General features: G+C 40.8%; 49 non-coding genes across 49 annotated transcripts; all 49 read left to right on the top strand.

Moving 5' to 3' along the window:
• The first annotated feature begins 342 nt into the window (after positions 1-342).
• Positions 343-415, top strand: Trnas-uga (transfer RNA serine (anticodon UGA)). Its single transcript has one exon. It is a non-coding gene; the product is annotated as a tRNA-Ser (tRNA).
• Positions 416-1,483: 1,068 nt separating this feature from the next.
• On the top strand, positions 1,484-1,556 carry Trnaa-ugc (transfer RNA alanine (anticodon UGC)). Its single transcript has one exon. It is a non-coding gene; the product is annotated as a tRNA-Ala (tRNA).
• Positions 1,557-1,912: 356 nt separating this feature from the next.
• Positions 1,913-1,985, top strand: Trnaa-ugc (transfer RNA alanine (anticodon UGC)). The gene has a single exon. It is a non-coding gene; the product is annotated as a tRNA-Ala (tRNA).
• Positions 1,986-2,198: 213 nt separating this feature from the next.
• Positions 2,199-2,271, top strand: Trnaa-ugc (transfer RNA alanine (anticodon UGC)). The gene has a single exon. It is a non-coding gene; the product is annotated as a tRNA-Ala (tRNA).
• A 187-nt stretch (positions 2,272-2,458) lies between these two features.
• Trnaa-ugc (transfer RNA alanine (anticodon UGC)) lies at positions 2,459-2,531 on the top strand. The gene has a single exon. It is a non-coding gene; the product is annotated as a tRNA-Ala (tRNA).
• A 212-nt stretch (positions 2,532-2,743) lies between these two features.
• Positions 2,744-2,817, top strand: Trnaa-ugc (transfer RNA alanine (anticodon UGC)). Its single transcript has one exon. It is a non-coding gene; the product is annotated as a tRNA-Ala (tRNA).
• A 498-nt stretch (positions 2,818-3,315) lies between these two features.
• Trnaa-ugc (transfer RNA alanine (anticodon UGC)) lies at positions 3,316-3,388 on the top strand. Its single transcript has one exon. It is a non-coding gene; the product is annotated as a tRNA-Ala (tRNA).
• Positions 3,389-3,458: 70 nt separating this feature from the next.
• Positions 3,459-3,531, top strand: Trnaa-ugc (transfer RNA alanine (anticodon UGC)). Its single transcript has one exon. It is a non-coding gene; the product is annotated as a tRNA-Ala (tRNA).
• Positions 3,532-3,744: 213 nt separating this feature from the next.
• Trnaa-ugc (transfer RNA alanine (anticodon UGC)) lies at positions 3,745-3,817 on the top strand. The gene has a single exon. It is a non-coding gene; the product is annotated as a tRNA-Ala (tRNA).
• A 213-nt stretch (positions 3,818-4,030) lies between these two features.
• Positions 4,031-4,103, top strand: Trnaa-ugc (transfer RNA alanine (anticodon UGC)). Its single transcript has one exon. It is a non-coding gene; the product is annotated as a tRNA-Ala (tRNA).
• Positions 4,104-4,747: 644 nt separating this feature from the next.
• Positions 4,748-4,820, top strand: Trnaa-cgc (transfer RNA alanine (anticodon CGC)). The gene has a single exon. It is a non-coding gene; the product is annotated as a tRNA-Ala (tRNA).
• A 70-nt stretch (positions 4,821-4,890) lies between these two features.
• On the top strand, positions 4,891-4,963 carry Trnaa-ugc (transfer RNA alanine (anticodon UGC)). Its single transcript has one exon. It is a non-coding gene; the product is annotated as a tRNA-Ala (tRNA).
• Positions 4,964-5,033: 70 nt separating this feature from the next.
• Positions 5,034-5,106, top strand: Trnaa-ugc (transfer RNA alanine (anticodon UGC)). Its single transcript has one exon. It is a non-coding gene; the product is annotated as a tRNA-Ala (tRNA).
• Positions 5,107-5,747: 641 nt separating this feature from the next.
• On the top strand, positions 5,748-5,820 carry Trnaa-agc (transfer RNA alanine (anticodon AGC)). Its single transcript has one exon. It is a non-coding gene; the product is annotated as a tRNA-Ala (tRNA).
• Positions 5,821-6,748: 928 nt separating this feature from the next.
• Positions 6,749-6,821, top strand: Trnaa-ugc (transfer RNA alanine (anticodon UGC)). Its single transcript has one exon. It is a non-coding gene; the product is annotated as a tRNA-Ala (tRNA).
• Positions 6,822-6,891: 70 nt separating this feature from the next.
• Positions 6,892-6,964, top strand: Trnaa-ugc (transfer RNA alanine (anticodon UGC)). The gene has a single exon. It is a non-coding gene; the product is annotated as a tRNA-Ala (tRNA).
• Positions 6,965-7,177: 213 nt separating this feature from the next.
• Positions 7,178-7,250, top strand: Trnaa-ugc (transfer RNA alanine (anticodon UGC)). Its single transcript has one exon. It is a non-coding gene; the product is annotated as a tRNA-Ala (tRNA).
• Positions 7,251-7,320: 70 nt separating this feature from the next.
• On the top strand, positions 7,321-7,393 carry Trnaa-ugc (transfer RNA alanine (anticodon UGC)). Its single transcript has one exon. It is a non-coding gene; the product is annotated as a tRNA-Ala (tRNA).
• A 213-nt stretch (positions 7,394-7,606) lies between these two features.
• Trnaa-ugc (transfer RNA alanine (anticodon UGC)) lies at positions 7,607-7,679 on the top strand. The gene has a single exon. It is a non-coding gene; the product is annotated as a tRNA-Ala (tRNA).
• Positions 7,680-8,319: 640 nt separating this feature from the next.
• Trnaa-ugc (transfer RNA alanine (anticodon UGC)) lies at positions 8,320-8,392 on the top strand. Its single transcript has one exon. It is a non-coding gene; the product is annotated as a tRNA-Ala (tRNA).
• Positions 8,393-8,605: 213 nt separating this feature from the next.
• Trnaa-ugc (transfer RNA alanine (anticodon UGC)) lies at positions 8,606-8,678 on the top strand. Its single transcript has one exon. It is a non-coding gene; the product is annotated as a tRNA-Ala (tRNA).
• A 214-nt stretch (positions 8,679-8,892) lies between these two features.
• Trnaa-ugc (transfer RNA alanine (anticodon UGC)) lies at positions 8,893-8,965 on the top strand. Its single transcript has one exon. It is a non-coding gene; the product is annotated as a tRNA-Ala (tRNA).
• Positions 8,966-9,178: 213 nt separating this feature from the next.
• Positions 9,179-9,251, top strand: Trnaa-ugc (transfer RNA alanine (anticodon UGC)). The gene has a single exon. It is a non-coding gene; the product is annotated as a tRNA-Ala (tRNA).
• Positions 9,252-9,321: 70 nt separating this feature from the next.
• Trnaa-ugc (transfer RNA alanine (anticodon UGC)) lies at positions 9,322-9,394 on the top strand. Its single transcript has one exon. It is a non-coding gene; the product is annotated as a tRNA-Ala (tRNA).
• Positions 9,395-9,464: 70 nt separating this feature from the next.
• Positions 9,465-9,537, top strand: Trnaa-ugc (transfer RNA alanine (anticodon UGC)). The gene has a single exon. It is a non-coding gene; the product is annotated as a tRNA-Ala (tRNA).
• Positions 9,538-9,607: 70 nt separating this feature from the next.
• Trnaa-ugc (transfer RNA alanine (anticodon UGC)) lies at positions 9,608-9,680 on the top strand. Its single transcript has one exon. It is a non-coding gene; the product is annotated as a tRNA-Ala (tRNA).
• Positions 9,681-9,750: 70 nt separating this feature from the next.
• Positions 9,751-9,823, top strand: Trnaa-ugc (transfer RNA alanine (anticodon UGC)). Its single transcript has one exon. It is a non-coding gene; the product is annotated as a tRNA-Ala (tRNA).
• A 70-nt stretch (positions 9,824-9,893) lies between these two features.
• On the top strand, positions 9,894-9,966 carry Trnaa-ugc (transfer RNA alanine (anticodon UGC)). Its single transcript has one exon. It is a non-coding gene; the product is annotated as a tRNA-Ala (tRNA).
• Positions 9,967-10,749: 783 nt separating this feature from the next.
• Trnaa-ugc (transfer RNA alanine (anticodon UGC)) lies at positions 10,750-10,822 on the top strand. Its single transcript has one exon. It is a non-coding gene; the product is annotated as a tRNA-Ala (tRNA).
• Positions 10,823-10,892: 70 nt separating this feature from the next.
• Positions 10,893-10,965, top strand: Trnaa-ugc (transfer RNA alanine (anticodon UGC)). The gene has a single exon. It is a non-coding gene; the product is annotated as a tRNA-Ala (tRNA).
• Positions 10,966-11,177: 212 nt separating this feature from the next.
• On the top strand, positions 11,178-11,250 carry Trnaa-ugc (transfer RNA alanine (anticodon UGC)). The gene has a single exon. It is a non-coding gene; the product is annotated as a tRNA-Ala (tRNA).
• Positions 11,251-11,462: 212 nt separating this feature from the next.
• Trnaa-ugc (transfer RNA alanine (anticodon UGC)) lies at positions 11,463-11,535 on the top strand. Its single transcript has one exon. It is a non-coding gene; the product is annotated as a tRNA-Ala (tRNA).
• Positions 11,536-11,890: 355 nt separating this feature from the next.
• Trnaa-ugc (transfer RNA alanine (anticodon UGC)) lies at positions 11,891-11,963 on the top strand. Its single transcript has one exon. It is a non-coding gene; the product is annotated as a tRNA-Ala (tRNA).
• Positions 11,964-12,033: 70 nt separating this feature from the next.
• On the top strand, positions 12,034-12,106 carry Trnaa-ugc (transfer RNA alanine (anticodon UGC)). The gene has a single exon. It is a non-coding gene; the product is annotated as a tRNA-Ala (tRNA).
• A 70-nt stretch (positions 12,107-12,176) lies between these two features.
• Positions 12,177-12,249, top strand: Trnaa-ugc (transfer RNA alanine (anticodon UGC)). Its single transcript has one exon. It is a non-coding gene; the product is annotated as a tRNA-Ala (tRNA).
• A 212-nt stretch (positions 12,250-12,461) lies between these two features.
• On the top strand, positions 12,462-12,534 carry Trnaa-ugc (transfer RNA alanine (anticodon UGC)). The gene has a single exon. It is a non-coding gene; the product is annotated as a tRNA-Ala (tRNA).
• A 213-nt stretch (positions 12,535-12,747) lies between these two features.
• Trnaa-ugc (transfer RNA alanine (anticodon UGC)) lies at positions 12,748-12,820 on the top strand. The gene has a single exon. It is a non-coding gene; the product is annotated as a tRNA-Ala (tRNA).
• Positions 12,821-12,890: 70 nt separating this feature from the next.
• On the top strand, positions 12,891-12,963 carry Trnaa-ugc (transfer RNA alanine (anticodon UGC)). The gene has a single exon. It is a non-coding gene; the product is annotated as a tRNA-Ala (tRNA).
• A 70-nt stretch (positions 12,964-13,033) lies between these two features.
• On the top strand, positions 13,034-13,106 carry Trnaa-ugc (transfer RNA alanine (anticodon UGC)). The gene has a single exon. It is a non-coding gene; the product is annotated as a tRNA-Ala (tRNA).
• A 356-nt stretch (positions 13,107-13,462) lies between these two features.
• On the top strand, positions 13,463-13,535 carry Trnaa-ugc (transfer RNA alanine (anticodon UGC)). The gene has a single exon. It is a non-coding gene; the product is annotated as a tRNA-Ala (tRNA).
• A 70-nt stretch (positions 13,536-13,605) lies between these two features.
• Trnaa-ugc (transfer RNA alanine (anticodon UGC)) lies at positions 13,606-13,678 on the top strand. The gene has a single exon. It is a non-coding gene; the product is annotated as a tRNA-Ala (tRNA).
• Positions 13,679-13,748: 70 nt separating this feature from the next.
• Positions 13,749-13,821, top strand: Trnaa-ugc (transfer RNA alanine (anticodon UGC)). The gene has a single exon. It is a non-coding gene; the product is annotated as a tRNA-Ala (tRNA).
• A 70-nt stretch (positions 13,822-13,891) lies between these two features.
• On the top strand, positions 13,892-13,964 carry Trnaa-ugc (transfer RNA alanine (anticodon UGC)). Its single transcript has one exon. It is a non-coding gene; the product is annotated as a tRNA-Ala (tRNA).
• A 356-nt stretch (positions 13,965-14,320) lies between these two features.
• Positions 14,321-14,393, top strand: Trnaa-ugc (transfer RNA alanine (anticodon UGC)). The gene has a single exon. It is a non-coding gene; the product is annotated as a tRNA-Ala (tRNA).
• Positions 14,394-14,463: 70 nt separating this feature from the next.
• On the top strand, positions 14,464-14,536 carry Trnaa-ugc (transfer RNA alanine (anticodon UGC)). Its single transcript has one exon. It is a non-coding gene; the product is annotated as a tRNA-Ala (tRNA).
• Positions 14,537-14,606: 70 nt separating this feature from the next.
• Positions 14,607-14,679, top strand: Trnaa-ugc (transfer RNA alanine (anticodon UGC)). The gene has a single exon. It is a non-coding gene; the product is annotated as a tRNA-Ala (tRNA).
• A 926-nt stretch (positions 14,680-15,605) lies between these two features.
• On the top strand, positions 15,606-15,678 carry Trnaa-ugc (transfer RNA alanine (anticodon UGC)). Its single transcript has one exon. It is a non-coding gene; the product is annotated as a tRNA-Ala (tRNA).
• Positions 15,679-15,891: 213 nt separating this feature from the next.
• Positions 15,892-15,964, top strand: Trnaa-ugc (transfer RNA alanine (anticodon UGC)). The gene has a single exon. It is a non-coding gene; the product is annotated as a tRNA-Ala (tRNA).
• Positions 15,965-16,034: 70 nt separating this feature from the next.
• Trnaa-ugc (transfer RNA alanine (anticodon UGC)) lies at positions 16,035-16,107 on the top strand. Its single transcript has one exon. It is a non-coding gene; the product is annotated as a tRNA-Ala (tRNA).
• The last annotated feature ends 3 nt before the right edge of the window (positions 16,108-16,110 follow it).

Genomic DNA, 16,110 nt, shown 5'->3' with positions numbered 1-16,110 from the left:
AGAAAATGTGAGTATGGATTTTTTGTACAGATAATGTTCTAAATAAAGTTGAACATGGGGAATAAGCGCAAGTGGTAGATCGCTCGCTTTGCATGCGAGAGGTACCGGGATCGATGCCCGGATTCTCCAACATTCCTTTTAATAGAAAATGTGAGTATAGATTTTTTGTACATTAAATGTTCTAAAGGAAGTGGATCATGGGGAATTAGCCCAATTGGTAGAGCGCTCGCTTTGCATGCGAGAGGTACCGGGATCGATGCCCGGAGTCTCCAACATTCCTTTTAATAGAAAATGTGAGTATAGATTTTTTGTACATTAAATGTTCTAAATGAAGTGGAACACGGAGAATTGGCTCAATTGGTAGAGCGCTCGCTTTGAATGCGAGAGGTACCGGGATCGATGCCCGGATTCTCCAACATTACTTTTAAAAGAAAATGTTAGTATATATTTTTTGTACATTAAATGGTCTACGTGAATACAACATGGGGAATTAACTCAATTGGTAGAGCGCTCGCTTTGCATGCGAGAGGTACCGGGATCGATGCCCGGATTCTCAAACATTCCTTTTAAAAGAACATGTGAGTATAGATTTGTTGTACATTAATTTTCTAAATGAAGTGGAACATGGGGAATTAGCTCAATTGGCCGAGCGCTCGCTTTGCATGCGAGAGGTACGGGATCGATGCCCGGATTCTCCAACAGTCCTTTTAATAGAAAATGTGAGTATAGATTTTTTGTACATTAAATGTTCTAACTGAAGTTGAACATGGGGAATTAGCTCAATTGGTAGAGCGCTCGCTTTGCATGCGAGAGGTACCGGGATCGATGCCATGATTCTCCAACATTTCTTTTAATTGAAAATGTGAGTATAGATTTTTTGTACATAAAATGGTCTTCATGCAGTGGAACATGGGGAATAAGCTCAATTTGTAGAGCGCTCGCTTTGCATGCGAGAGGTACCGGGATCGATGCCCGGACTCTCCAACATTCCTTTTCATAGAAAATGTGAGTATAGATTTTTTGTACATTCAATGGTCTAAATCACGTGGAACTTGGGGAATCAGCTCAATTGGTAGATCGCTGGCTTTGCATGCGAAAGATACCGGGATCGATGCCCGGATTCTCCAACATTCCTTTTCATAGAGAATGTGAGTATAGATTTTTTGTACATTAAATGTTCTAAATGAAGTGAAACATGGGGAATTAGCTCAATTGGTAGAGCGCTCGCTTTGCATGCGAGAGGTACCGGAATCGTTGCAACGATGCTCCAACATTCCTTTTCATAGAAAATTTAAGTATAGATTTTTTGTACATTAAATGTTCTAAGTGCACTGGAATATGGGGAATTAGCTCAATTGGTAGAGCGCTCGCTTTGCATGCGAGAGGTACCGGGATCGATGCCCATCTTCTCCAACATTCCTTTTTATAGAAAATGTGAGTATAGAATTTTTGTACATTAAATGTTCTAAATGAAGTGGAACATGGGGAATTAGCTCAATTGGTAGAGCGCTCGCTTTGCATGCGAGAGGTACCGGGATCGATGCCCGGATTCTCCAACATTCCTTTTCATAGAAAATGTGAGTATAAATTTTGTGTACATTTAATGTTCTAAATGAAGTGAAACATGGGGAATTAGCTCAATTGGTAGAGCGCTCGCTTTGCATGCGAGAGGTACCGGAATCGTTTCCACGATGCTCCAACATTCCTTTTCATAGAAAATGTAAGTATAGATTTTTTGTACATTAAATGTTCTAAGTGCACTGGAATATGGGGAATTAGCTCAATTGGTAGAGCGCTCGTTTTGCATGCGAGAGGTACCGGGATCGATGCCCGGATTCTCACACATTCCTTTTTATAGAAAATGTGAGTATAGATTTTTTGTACATTACATGTTCTAAATGAAGTGGAACATGGGGAATTAGCTCAATTGGTAGAGCGCGCGCTTTGCATGCGAGAGGTACCGGGATCGATACCCGGATTCTCCAACATTCCTTTTCATAGAAAATATGAGTATAGATTTTTTGTACATTAAATGTTCTAAATGAAGTGGAGCATGGGGAATTAGCCCAATTGGTAGAGCGCTCGCTTTGCATGCGAGAGGTACCGGGATCGATGCCCGGAGTCTCCAACATTCCTTTTAATAGAAAATGTGAGTATAGATTTTTTGTACATTAAATGTTCTAAATGAAGTGGAACACGGAGAATTAGCTCAATTGGTAGAGCGCTCGCTTTGCATGCGAGAGGGACCGGGATCGATGCCCGGATTCTCCAACATTCCTTTTAAAAGAAAATGTTAGTATATATTTTTTGTACATTAAATGGTCTACGTGAAGTGGAACATGGGGAATTAACTCAATTGGTAGAGCGCTCGCTTTGCATGATTCTCAAACATTCCTTTTAAAAGAACATGTGAGTATAGATGTTTTGTACATTAAATGTTCTAAATGAAGTGGAACATGGGGAATTAGCTCAATTGGCAGAGCGCTCGCTTTGCATGCGAGAGGTACCGGGATCGATGCCCGGATTCTCCAACATTCCTTTTAATAGAAAATGTGAGTATAGATTTTTTATACATTAAGTGTTCTAACTGAAGTTGAACATGTGGAATTAGCTCAATTGGTAAAGCGCTCGCTTTGCATGCGAGAGGTACCGGGATCGATGCCCGGATTCTCCAACATTTCTTTTAATTGAAAATGTGAGTATAGATTTTTTGTACATAAAATGGTCTTCATGCAGTGGAACATGGGGAATTAGCTCAATTGGTAGAGCGCTCGCTTTGCATGCGAGAGGTACCGGGATCGATGCCCGGATTCTCAAACATTCCTTTTAATAGAAAATATGAGTATAGATTTTGTGTACATTAAATGTTCTAAATGAAGTGGCACATGGGGAATTAGCGCAATAGGTAGAACGCTCGCTTTGCGTGCGAGAGGTACCGGGATCGATGCCCGGATTCTCCAACATTCCTTTTCATAGAAAATGTGAGTATGGATTTTTTGTACAGTAAATGTTCTAAATAAAGTTGAACATGGGGAATAAGCGCAAGTGGTAGATCGCTCGCTTTGCATGCGAGAGGTACCGGGATTGATGCCCGGATTCTCCAACATTCCTTTTAATAGAAAATGTGAGTATAGATTTTTTGTACATTAAATCTTCTAAATGAAGTGGAACATGGGCAATTAGCTCAATTTGTAGAGCGCTAGCTTTGCATGCGGGAGGTACCGGGATCGATGCCGGGATTCTCCAACATTCTTTTCATGGAAAATGTGAGTATAGATTTTTTGTACATTAAATGTTCTGAATGAAGTGGAGCATGGGGAATTAGCTCAATTGGTAGAGCGCTCGCTTTGCATGCGAGAGGTACCGGGATCGATGCCCGGATTCTCCAACATTCCTTTTCATAGAAAATGTGAGTATAGATTTTTTGTACATTAAATGTTCTAAATAAAGTGGAACATGGGGAATTAGCTCAATTGGTAGAGCTCTCGCTTTGCATGCGAGAGGTACCGGGATCGATGCCCGGATTCTCCAACATTCCTTTTCATAGAAAATGTAAGTATAGATTTTTTGTACATTACATGTTCTAAGTGCACTGGAACATGGGGAATTAGCTCAATTGGTAGAGCGCTCGCTTTGCATGAGAAAGGTACCGGGATCGATGCCCGGAGTCTCCAACATTCCTTTTAATAGAAAATGTGAGTATAGATTTTTTGTACATTAAATGTTCTAAATGAAGTGGAACATGGGGAATTAGCTCAATTGGTAGAGTGCTCGCTTTGCATGCGAGAGATACCGGGATCGATGCCCGGATTCTCCAACATTCCTTTTCATAGAAAATGTGAGTATAGATTTTTTGTACATTTACTTTTCTGAATAAAGCGGAACATGGGGAAGTAGCTCAATATGTAGAGCGCTCGCTTTGCATGCGAGAGGAACCGGGATCGATTCCCGGATACTCCAACATTCCTTTTCATAGAAAATGTAAATATTGATTGTTTGTACATTAAATGTTCTAAGTGCACTGGAACATGGGGAATTAGCTCAATTGGTAGAGCGCTCGCTTTGCATGCGAGAGGTACCGGGATCGATGCCCGGATTCTCCAACATTCCTTTTCATAGAAAATCTGAGTATAGATTTTTTGTACATCAAATGTTCTAAATGAAGTGGGACATGGGGAATTAGCTCAATTGGTAGAGCGCTCGCTTTGCATGCGAGAAGTACCAGGATCGATGCCCGGTTTCTCAAACATTCCTTTTCATAGAAAATGTCAGTATAGATTTTTTGTACATTAAATGTTCTAAATGACGTGGAACATGGGGAATTACCTCAATTAATATAGAGCGCTCGCTTTGCATGCGAGAGGTACCGGGATCGATGCCCGGATTCTCCAACATTCCTTTTAATAGAACATGTGAGTATAGATTTTTTGTACATTAAATGGTCAACATTACGTGGTTCATGGGGAATTAGCCCAATTGGTAGAGCGCTCGCTTTGCATGCGAGAGGTACCGGGATCGATAACCGGGTTCTCTAGCAGTCCTTTTAATAGAAAATGTGAGTATAGATTTTTTGTACATTAAATGTTCTAAATAAAGTGGAACATGGGGAATTAGCTCAATAAGTAGAGCGCTAGATTTGCATGCGAGAGGTACCGGGATCGATGCCCGGATTCTAACAAATTCCTTTTCATAAACAATGTGAGTATAGATTTTTTGTACATTAAATGTTCTAAATTCGTTCGAAGATGGGGAATTAGCTCAATCGGTAAAGCGCTCGCTTCGCATGCGAGAGGTACCGGGATCGATGCCCGGATTCTCCAACATGCCTTTTAATAGAAAATGTGAGTATAGATTTTTTGTACATTAAATGTTCTAAATAAAGTGTAACATGGGGAATTAGCTCAATTGGTAGAGCGCTCGCTTTGCATGCGAGTGGTACCGGGATCGATGCCCGGATTCTCCAACATTCCTTTTCATAGAAAATGTGAGTATAAATTTTTTGTACATTAAATGTTCTAAATTAAGTGGAACATGGGGAATGAGCTCAATTGGTAGAGCGCTCGCTTTGCATGCGAGAGGTACCGGGATCGATACCCGGATTCTCCAACATTCCTTTTAATAGAAAAGGTGAGTATAGATTTTTTGTACATTATATGTTCTAAATGAAGTGGAACATGGGGAATTAGCTCAATTTGTAGAGCGCTCGCTTTGCATGTGAGAGGTACTGGGATCGATACCCTGATTCTCCAACATTCCTTTTCATTGAAAATGTGAGTATAGATTTTTTGTACATTAAATGTTCTAAATTAAGTGGACCATGGGGAATTAGCTCAATTGGTAGAGCGCTCGCTCTGCATGCGAGAGGTACAAGGATCGATGCCCGGATTTTCCAACATTCCTTTTCATAGAAAATGTGAGTATAGATTTTTGTACATTAAATGTTCTAAATGAAGTGGAACATGGGGAATTAGCTCAATTGGTAGAGCGCTCGCTTTGCATGCGAGAGGTACCGGCATCGATGCCGTGATTCTCCAACATTCCTTTTCATAGAAAATGTGAGTATAGATTTTTTGGACATTATATGTTCTAAATGAAGTTGAACATGGGGAATTAGCTCAATTGGTAGAGATCTAGCTTTGCATGCGAGAGGTACCGGGATCGATGCCCGGATTCTCCAACATACGTTTTAATAGAAAATGTGAGTATAGATTTTTTGTACATTAAATGGTATAAATTGAGTTGGACATGGGGAATTAGCTCAGTTGGTAGAGCGCTCGCTTAGCATGCGAGAGGTCCCAGGATCGATGCCCGGATTCTCCAACATTCCTTTTAATAAAAATGTGAGTATAGATGTTTTGTACATTAAATGACCTAAATGAAGTGGAACATGGGGAATTAGCTCAATTGGTAGAGCGCTCTCTTAGCATGCGAGAGGAATCGGGATCGATGCTCGGATTCTCCAACATTCCTTTTAATAGAGAATGTTAGTATAGATTTTTTTGTACATTAAATGGTCTAAAAGAAGTGGAACATAGGGAATTAGCTCAATTGGTAGAGCGCTCGCTTTGCATGCGAGAAGTACCGGGATCGATGCCCGGACTCTCCAACATTCCTTTTAATAGAAAATGTGAGTATAGATTTTTTGTACATTAAATTGTCTAAATTAAGTGGAACATGGGGAATTAGCTCAATTTGTAGAGCGCTCGCTTTGCATGCGAGAGGTACCGGGATCGATGCCCGGATGCTCCAACATTCCTTTTAATAGAAAATTTGAGTATAGATTTTTTGTACAATAAATGTTCTAAATGAAGCCGAACATGGAGAATTTGCACAATTGGTAGAGCGCTCGCTTTGCATGCGTGAGGTACTGGGATCGATTGCCGGATTCTCCAACATTCCTTTTAATAGAAAATGTGAGTATAGATTTTTTGTACATTAAATGTTCTAAATGAAGTGGAACATGGGGAATTAGCTCAAATGGTAGAGCGCTCACTTAGCATGCCAGAGGTACCGGAATCGATGCCCGGATTCTCCGACATTCCTTTTAATAGAAAATGTGAGTATAGATTTTTTGTACGTTAAATGTTCTAAATGAAGTGGATCATGGGGAATTAGCTCAATTGGTAGAGCGCTCGCTTAGCAGGCGAGAGGTACCGGGATCGATGCCAAGATTCTCCAACATTCCTTTTAATAGAAAATGTGATTATAGATTTTTTGTACATTAAATGTTCTAAATGAAGTGGATCATAGGGAATTAGCTCAATTGGTAGAGCGCTCGCTTTGCATGCGAGAGGTACCGGGATCGATGCCCGGATTCTCCAACATTCCTTTTAATAGAAAATGTGAGTATAGATTTTTTGTACATTAAATGTTCTAACTGAAGTGGAACATGGGGAATTAGCTCAATTGGTAGAGCGCTCGCTTTGCATGCGAGAGGTACCGGGATCGATGCCCGGATTCTCCAACATTCCTTTTAATAGAAAATGTGAGTATAGATTTTTTGTACATTAAATGTTCTAAATGAAGTGGAACATGGGGAATTAGTTCAATTAGTAGAGCGCTCGCTTTGCATGCGAGAGGTACCGGGAGCGATGCCCGGATTCTCCAACATTCCTTTTAATAGAAAATGTGAGTATAGATTTTTTGTACATAAAATGGTCTAAATGAAGTGGAACATGGGGAATTAGCTCAATTAGTAGAGCGCTCGCTTTGCATGCGAGAGGTACCGGGATCGATGCCCGGATTCTCCAACATTCCTTTTAATAGAAAATGTGAGTATAGATTTTTTGTACATTAAATATTCTGAATTAAGTGGAACATGGGGAATTAGCTCAATTGGTAGAGCGCTCGCTTTGCATGCGAGAGGTACCGGGATCGATGCCCGGATTCTCTAGCAGTCCTTTTCATAGAAAATGAGAGTATAGATTTTTTGTACATTAAATGTTCTAAATGAAGTGGAACATGGGGAATTAGCTCAATTGGTAGAGCGCTCACTTAGCAGGCGAGAGGTACCGGGATCGATGCCCGGATTCTCCAACATACGTTTTAATAGAAAATGTGAGTATAGATTTTTTGTACATTAAATGGTATAAATTGAGTTGGACAGGGGGAATTAGCTCAATTGGTAGAGCGCTCGCTTTGCATGCGAGAGGTACCAGGATCGATGCCCGGATTCTCCAACATTCCTTTTAATAAAAATGTGAGTATAGATGTTTTGTACATTAAATGACCTAAATGAAGTGGAACATGGGGAATTAGCTCAATTGGTAGAGCGCTCTCTTAGCATGCGAGAGGTATCGGGATCGATGCTCGGATTCTCCAACATTCCTTTTAATAGAGAATGTTAGTATAGATTTTTTGTACATTAAATGGTCTTAATGAAATGGAACATGGGGATGTAGATCAATTGGTAGAGCGCTCGCTTTGCATGCGAGAGGTACCGGGATCGATGCCCGGATTCTCCAACATTCATTTTCATAGAAAATGTGAGTATAGATTGTTTGTACATTAAATGGTCTAAATGAAGTGGAACATGGGGAATTTGCTCAATTAGTAGAGCGCTCGCTTTGCATGCGAGAGGTACCGGGATCGATGCCCGGATTCTCCAACATTCCTTTTCATAGAAAATGTGAGTAAAGATTTTTTGTACATTAAATGTTCTAAATGGAGTTGAACATGAGGAATCAGCTCAATTTGTAGAGCGCTCGCTTTGCATGCGAGAGGTACCGGATCGATGCCCGAATTCTCCAGCATTTCTTTTCATAGAAAATTAGAGTATAGATTATTTGTACATTAAATGTTCTAAATGAAGTGGAACATGGGGAATTAGCTCAATTGGTAGAGCGCTCGCTTTGCATGCGAGAGGAACCGGGATCGATGCCCGGATTCTCCAACATTCCTTTTAATAGAAAATGTGAGTATAGATTGTTTGTACATTAAATGGTCTAAATTAAGTGGAACATGCCGAATTAGCTCAATTGGAAGAGCGCTCGCTTTGCATGCGAGAGGTACCGGGATCGATGCCCGGATTCTCCAACATTCCTTTTAATAGAAAATGTGAGTATAGATTTGTTGTACATTAAATGGTCTAAATGAAGTGGAACATGGGGAATTAGCTCAATTGGTAGAGCGCTCGCTTTGCATGCGAGAGGTACCGGGTTCGATGCCAGGATTCTCCAACATTCCTTTTAATAGAAAATGTGAGTATAGATTTTTTGTACATTAAATGTTCTAAATGAAGTGGAACATGGGGAATTAGCTCAATTGGTAGAACGCTCGCTTTGTCATGCGAGAGGTACCGGGATCGATACCCGGATTCTCCAACATTTCTTTTCATAGAAAATGTGAGTATAGATTGTTTGTACATTACATGTTCTAAACGAAGTGGAACATGGGGAATTAGCTCAATTGGTAGAGCGCTCGCTTTGCATGCGAGAGGTACCGGGATCGATGCCCGGATTCTCCAACATTCCTTTTAATAGAAAATGTGAGTATAGATTTGTTGTACATTAAATGGTCTAAATGAAGTGGAACATGGGGAATTAGCTCAATTGGTAGTGCGCTCGCTTTGCATGCGAGAGGTACCGGGATCGATGCCCGGATTCTCCAACATTCCTTTTAATAGAAAATGTGAGTATAGATTGTTTGTACATTAAATGTTCTAAATGCAGTGGAACATGGGGAATTAGCTCAATTGGTAGAGCTCTCGCTTTGCATGCGAGAGTTACCGGGATCGATGCCCGGATTCTCCAATATTCCTTTTAATAGAAAATGTGAATATAGATTTTTTGTACATTGAATGTTCTAAAATAAGAGGGACATGGGGAATTAGCTCAATTGGTAGAGCGCTCGCTTTGCATGCGAGAGGTACCGGGATCGATGCCCGGATTCTCCAACAAACCTCTTTATAGAAAATGTGAGTATAGATTTTTTGTACATTAAATGTTCTAAATGAAGTGGAACATGGGGAATTAGCTCAATTGGTAGAGCGCTCGCTTTGCATGCGAGAGGTACCGGGATCGATGCCCGGATTCTCCAACATTCCTTTTAATAGAAAATGTGAGTATAGATTTGTTGTACATTAAATGGTCTAAATGGAGTGGAACATGGGGAATTAGCTCAATTGGTAGAGCGCTCGCTTTGCATGCGAGAGGTACCGGGATCGATGCCCGGATTCTCCAACATTCCTTTTAATAGAAAATGTGAGTATAGATTTTTTGTACATTAAATGTTCTAAATGCAGTGGAACATGGGGAATTAGCTCAATTGGTAGAGCGCTCGCTTTGCATGCGAGAGTTACCGGGATCGATGCCCGGATTCTCCAATATTCCTTTTAATAGAAAATGTGAGTATAGATTTTTTGTACATTGAATGTTCTAAAATAAGTGGGACATGGGGAATTAGCTCAATTGGTAGAGCGCTCGCTTTGCATGCGAGAGGTACCGGGTTCGATGCCCGGATTCTCCAACATTCCTTTTCATAGAAAATGTGAGTATAGATTTTTTGTACATTAAATGTTCTAAATGGAGTTGAACATGAGGAATCCGCTCAATTGGTAGAGCGCTCGCTTTGCATGCGAGAGGTACCGGGTCGATGCCCGAATTCTCCAGCATTCCTTTTCATAGAAAATGAGAGTATAGATTATTTGTACATTAAATGTTCTAAATGAAGTGGAACATGGGGAATTAGGTCAATTGGTAGAGCGCTCGCTTTGCATGCGAGAGGTACCGGGATCGGTGCCCAGATTCTCCAACATTCCTTTTAATAGAAAATGTGAGTATAGATTTGTTGTACATTAAATGTTCTAAATCTAGTGGAACATGCCGAATTAGCTCAATTGGTAGAGCGCTCGCTTTGCATGCGAGAGGTACCGAATCGATGCCCGGATTCTCCAACATTCCTTTTAATAGAAAATGTGAGTATAGATTTGTTGTACATTAAATGGTCTAAATGAAGTGGAACATGGGGAATTAGCTCAATTGGTAGAGCGCTCACTTTGCATGCGAGAGGTACCGGGATCGATGCCAGGTTTCTCCAACATTCCTTTTAATAGAAAATGTGAGTATAGATTTGTTGTACATTAAATGTTCTAAATGAAGTGGAACATGGGGAATTAGCTCAATTGGTAGAACGCTCGCTTTGCATGCGAGAGGTACAGGGATCGATACCCGGATTCTCCAACATTCCTTTTCATAGAAAATGTGAGTATATATTGTTTGTACATTAAATGTTCTAAATGAAGTGGAACATGGGGAATTAGCTCAATTGGTAGAGCGCTCGCTTTGCATGCGAGAGGTACTGGGATCGATGCCCGGATTCTCCAACATTCCTTTTAATAGAAAATGTGAGTATAGATTTGTTGTACATTAAATGGTCTAAATGAAGTGGAACATGGGGAATTAGCTCAATTGGTAGAGCGCTCGCTTTGCATGCGAGAGGTACCGGGATCGATGCCCGGATTCTCCAACATTCCTTTTAATAGAAAATGTGAGTATAGATTTTTTGTACATTAAATGTTCTAAATGAAGTGGAACATGGGGAATTAGCTCAATTGGTAGAGAGCTCGCTTTGCATGCGAGAGGTACCGGGATCGATGCCCGGATTCTCCAACATTCCTTTTAATAGCAAATGTGAGTATAGATTTTTGTACATTGAATGTTCTAAAATAAGTGGGACATGGGGAATTAGCTCAATTGGTAGAGCGCTCGCTTTGCATGCGAGAGGTACCGGGATCGATGCCCGGATTCTCCAACATTCCTTTTCATAGAAAATGTGAGTGTAGATTTTTTGTACATTAAATGTTCTAAATGGAGTTGAACATGAGGAATCCGCTCAATTGGTAGAGCGCTCGCTTTGCATGCGAGAGGTACCGGGTCGATGCCCGAATTCTCCAGCATTCCTTTTCATAGAAAATGAGAGTATAGATTATTTGTACATTAAATGTTCTAAATGAAGTGGAACATAGGGAATTAGCTCAATTGGTAGAGCGCTCGCTTTGCATGCGAGAGGTACCGGGATCGATGCCCGGATTCTCCAACATTACTTTTAATAGAAAATGTGAGTATAGATTTGTTGTACATTAAATGTTCTAAATTAAGTGGAACATGGGGAATTAGCTCAATTGGTAGAGCGCTCGCTTTGCATGCGAGAGGTACCGAAACGATGCCCGGATTCTCCAACATTCCTTTTCATAGAAAATGTGAGTATAGATTTGTTGTACATTAAATGGTCTAAATGAAGTGGAACATGGGGAATTAGCTCAATTGGTAGAGCGCTCACTTTGCATGCGAGAGGTACCGGGTTCGATGCCAGGATTCTCCAACATTCCTTTTAATAGAAAATGTGAGTATAGATTTGTTGTACATTAAATGGTCTAAATGAAGTGGAACATGGGGAATTAGCTCAATTGGTAGAACGCTCGCTTTGCATGCGAGAGGTACCGGGATCGATACCCGGATTCTCCAACATTCCTTTTCATAGAAAATTTGAGTATAGATTGTTTGTACATTAAATGTTCTAAATGAAGTGGAACATGGGGAATTAGCTCAATTGGTAGAGCGCTCGCTTTGCATGCGAGAGGTACCGGGATCGATGCCCGGATTCTCCAACATTCCTTTTAATAGAAAATGCGAGTATAGATTTGTTGTACATTAAATGGTCTAAATGAAGTGGAACATGGGGAATTAGCTCAATTGGTAGAGCGCTCGCTTTGCATGCGAGAGGTACCGGGATCGATGCCCGGATTCTCCAACATTCCTTTTAATAGAAAATGTGAGTATAGATTTTTTGTACATTAAATGTTCTAAATGAAGTGGAACATGGGGAATTAGCTCAATTGGTAGAGAGCTCGCTTTGCATGCGAGAGGTACCGGGATCGATGCCCGGATTCTCCAACATTCCTTTTAATAGAAAATGTGAGTATAGATTTTTGTACATTGAATGTTCTAAAATAAGTGGGACATGGGGAAATAGCTCAATTGGTAGAGCGCTCGCTTTGCATGCGAGAGGTACCGGGATCGATGCCCGGATTCTCCAACAAACCTCTTTATAGAAAATGAGAGTATAGATTTTTTGTACATTAAATGTTCTAAATGAAGTGGAACATGGGGAATTTGCTCAATTGGTAGAGCGCTCGCTTTGCATGCGAGAGGTACCGGGATCGATGCCCGGATTCTACAACATTCCTTTTCACAGAAAATGTGAGTATAGATGTTTTGTACATTAAATGGTCTAAATGAAGTGGAACATGGGGAATTAGCTCAATTGGTAGAGCGCTCGCTTTGCATGCGAGAGGTACCGGGATCGATGCCCGGATTCTCCAACATTCCTTTTAATAGAAAATGTGAGTATAGATTTTTTGTACATTAAATGGTCTAAATGAAGTGGAACATGGGGAATAAGCTCAATTGGTAGAGCTCTCGCTTTGCATGCGAGAGGCCCCGGGATCGATGCCCGGATTCTCCAACATTCCTTTTCATAGAAAATGAGAGTATAGATTATTTGTACATTAAATGTTCTAAATGAAGTGGAACTTGGGGAATTAGCTCAATTGGTAGAGCGCTCGTTTTGCATGCGAGAGGTACCGGGATCGATGCCCGGATTCTCCAACATTCCTTTTAATAGAAAATGTGAGTATAGACTGTTTGTACATTAAATGGTCTAAGTCAAGTGGAACATTGGGAATTAGCTCAATTGGTAGAGCGCTCGCTTTGCATGCGAGAGGTACCGGGATCGATGCCCGGATTCTCCAACATTCCTTTTAATAGAAAATGTGAGTATAGATTTTTTGTACATTTAATCGTCTAAATAAAGTGGAACATGGGGAATTAGATCAATTAGTAGAGCGCTCGCTTTGCATGCGAGAGGTACCGGGATCGATGCCCGGATTCTCCAACATTCCTTTTGATAGAAAATGTGAGTATAGATTTTTTGTACATTAAATGTTCTAAATGAAGTGGAACATGGGGAATTAGCTCAATTGGTAGAGCGCTCGCTTTGCATGCGAGAGGTACCGGGATCGATGCCCGGATTCTACAACATTCCTTTTCACAGAAAATGTGAGTATAGATTGTCTGTACATTAAATGGTCTAAATGAAGTGGAACATGCGGAATTAGCTCAATTGGTAGAGCGCTCGCTTTGCATGCGAGAGGTACCGGGATCGATGCCCGGATTCTCCAACATTCCTTTTAATAGAAAATGTGAGTATAGATTGTTGGTACATTAAATGGTCTAAATGAAGTGGAACATGGGGAATTATCTCAATTGGTAGAGCTCTCGCTTTGCATGCGAGAGGCCCCGGGATCGATGCCCGGATTCTCCAACATTCCTTTTCATAGAAAATGAGAGTACAGATTATTTGTACATTAAATATTCTAAATGAAGTGGAACATGGGGAATTAGCTCAATTGGTAGAGCGCTCGCTTTGCATGCGAGAGGTACCGGGATCGATGCCCGGATTCTCCAACATTCCTTTTAATAGAAAATGTGAGTATAGACTGTTTGTACATTAAATGGTCTAAGTGAAGTGGAACATTGGGAATTAGCTCAATTGGTAGAGCGCTCGCTTTGCATGCGAGAGGTACCGGGATCGATGCCCGGATTCTCCAACATTCCTTTTAATAGAAAATGTGAGTATAGATTTTTTGTACATTAAATCGTCTAAATAAAGTGGAACATGGGGAATTTGATCAATTGGTAGAGCGCTCGCTGAGCATGCGAGAGGTACCGGGATCGATGCCCGGATTCTCCAACATTCATTTTCATAGAAAATGTGAGTATAGATTGTTTGCACATTAAATGGTCTAAATGAAGTGGAACATGGGGAATTAGCTCAATTGTTAGAGCGCTCGCTTTGCATGCGAGAGGTACCGGGATCGATGCCCGGATTCTCCAACATTCCTTTTCATAGAAAATGTGAGTATAGATTTGTTGTACATTAAATGGTCTAAATGAAGTGGAACATGGGGAATTAGCTCAATTGGTAGAGCGCTCGCTTTGCATGCGAGAGGTACCGGGATCGATGCCCGGATTCTCCAACATTCATTTTCATAGAAAATGTGAGTATAGATTTTTTTTACATTAAATGGTCTAAATGAAGTGGAACATGGGGAATTAGCTCAATTGGTAGAGCGCTCGCTTTGCATGCGAGAGGTACCGGGATCGATGCCCGGATTCTCCAACATTCCTTTTAATAGAAAATGTGAGTATAGAAATTTTGTAAATTAAATGGTCTAAAAGAAGTGGAACATGGGGAATTAGCTCAATTGGTGGAGCGCTCGCTTTGCATGCGAGAGGTACCATGATCGATGCCCGGATTCTCCAACATTCCTTTTCATAGAAAATGTGAGTATAGATTTTTTGTACATTAAATATTCTGAATGAAGTGGAACATTGGGAATTAGCCCAATTGGTAGAGCGCTCGCTTTGCATGCGAGAGGTACCGGGATCGATGCCCGGATTCTCCAACATTCCTGTTAATAGAAAATGTTAGTATAGACCTTTTGTACATTAAATGTTCTAAATGAAGTGGAACATGGGGAATTAGCTCAATTGGTAGAGCGCTCGCTTTGTATGCGAGAGGTACCGGGATCGATGCCCGGATTCTCCAACATTCCTTTTCATAGAAAATGTGAGTATAGATTTTTTGTACATTAAATATTCTGAATGAAGTGGAACATGGGGAATTAGCTCAATTGGTAGAGCGCTCGCTTTGCAGGCGAGAGGTACCGGGATCGATGCCCGGACTCCAGCATTCCTTTTCATAGAAAATGAGAGTCAAGATTTTTTGTACATTAAATGTTCTAAATGAAGTGGAACATGGGGAATTAGCTCAAATGGTAGAGCGCTCACTTAGCATGCGAGAGGTACCGGGATCGATGCCCGGATTCTCCAACATACGTTTTAATAGAAAATGTGACTATAGATTTGTTGTACATTAAATGGTCGAAATGAAGTGGGACATGGGGAATTAGCTCAATTGGTAGAACGCTCGCTTTGCATGCGAGAAGTACCGGGATCGATGCCCGGAGGCTTCAAAATTCCTTTTAATAGAAAATGTGAGTATAGATTTTTTGTACAGTAAATGGTCTAAATGAAGTGGAACATGGGGAATTAGCTCAATTGGTAGAGCGCTCGCTTTGCATGCGAGAGGTACCGGGATCGATGCCCGGATTCTCCAACATTCCGTTTAATAGAAAATGTGAGTATAGATGTTTTGTACATTAAATGGTCTGAATGAAGTGGAACATGAGGAATTAGCTCAATTGGTAGAGCGCTCGCTTTGCATGCGATAGGTACCGGGATCGATGCCCGGATTCTCCAACATTCCTTTTAATAGAAAATGTGAGTATAGACTTTTTGAACATTAAATGGTCTAAATGAAGTTGAACATGGGGAATTAGCTCAATTGGTAGAGCGCTCGCTTTGCATTCGAGATGTACCGGGATCGACTCCCGGATTCTCCAACATTCCTTTTAATTGAAAATACGAGTATAGATTTTTTGTACATTAAATGTTCTAAATGAAGTGGGACATGGGGAATTAGCTCAATTGGTAGAGCGCTCGCTTTGCATGCGAGAGGTACCGGGATTGAGTCCCGGATTCTCCAACA

This window comes from Euprymna scolopes, chromosome 39 (assembly GCF_053919585.1).
Source record: "Euprymna scolopes isolate OS-2025 chromosome 39, ASM5391958v1, whole genome shotgun sequence".
NCBI classification, from domain to species: domain Eukaryota; kingdom Metazoa; phylum Mollusca; class Cephalopoda; order Sepiida; family Sepiolidae; genus Euprymna; species Euprymna scolopes.
Note: the sequence above shows the minus strand (reverse complement) of the source record. Positions and strands in the feature narration are given on the sequence as shown.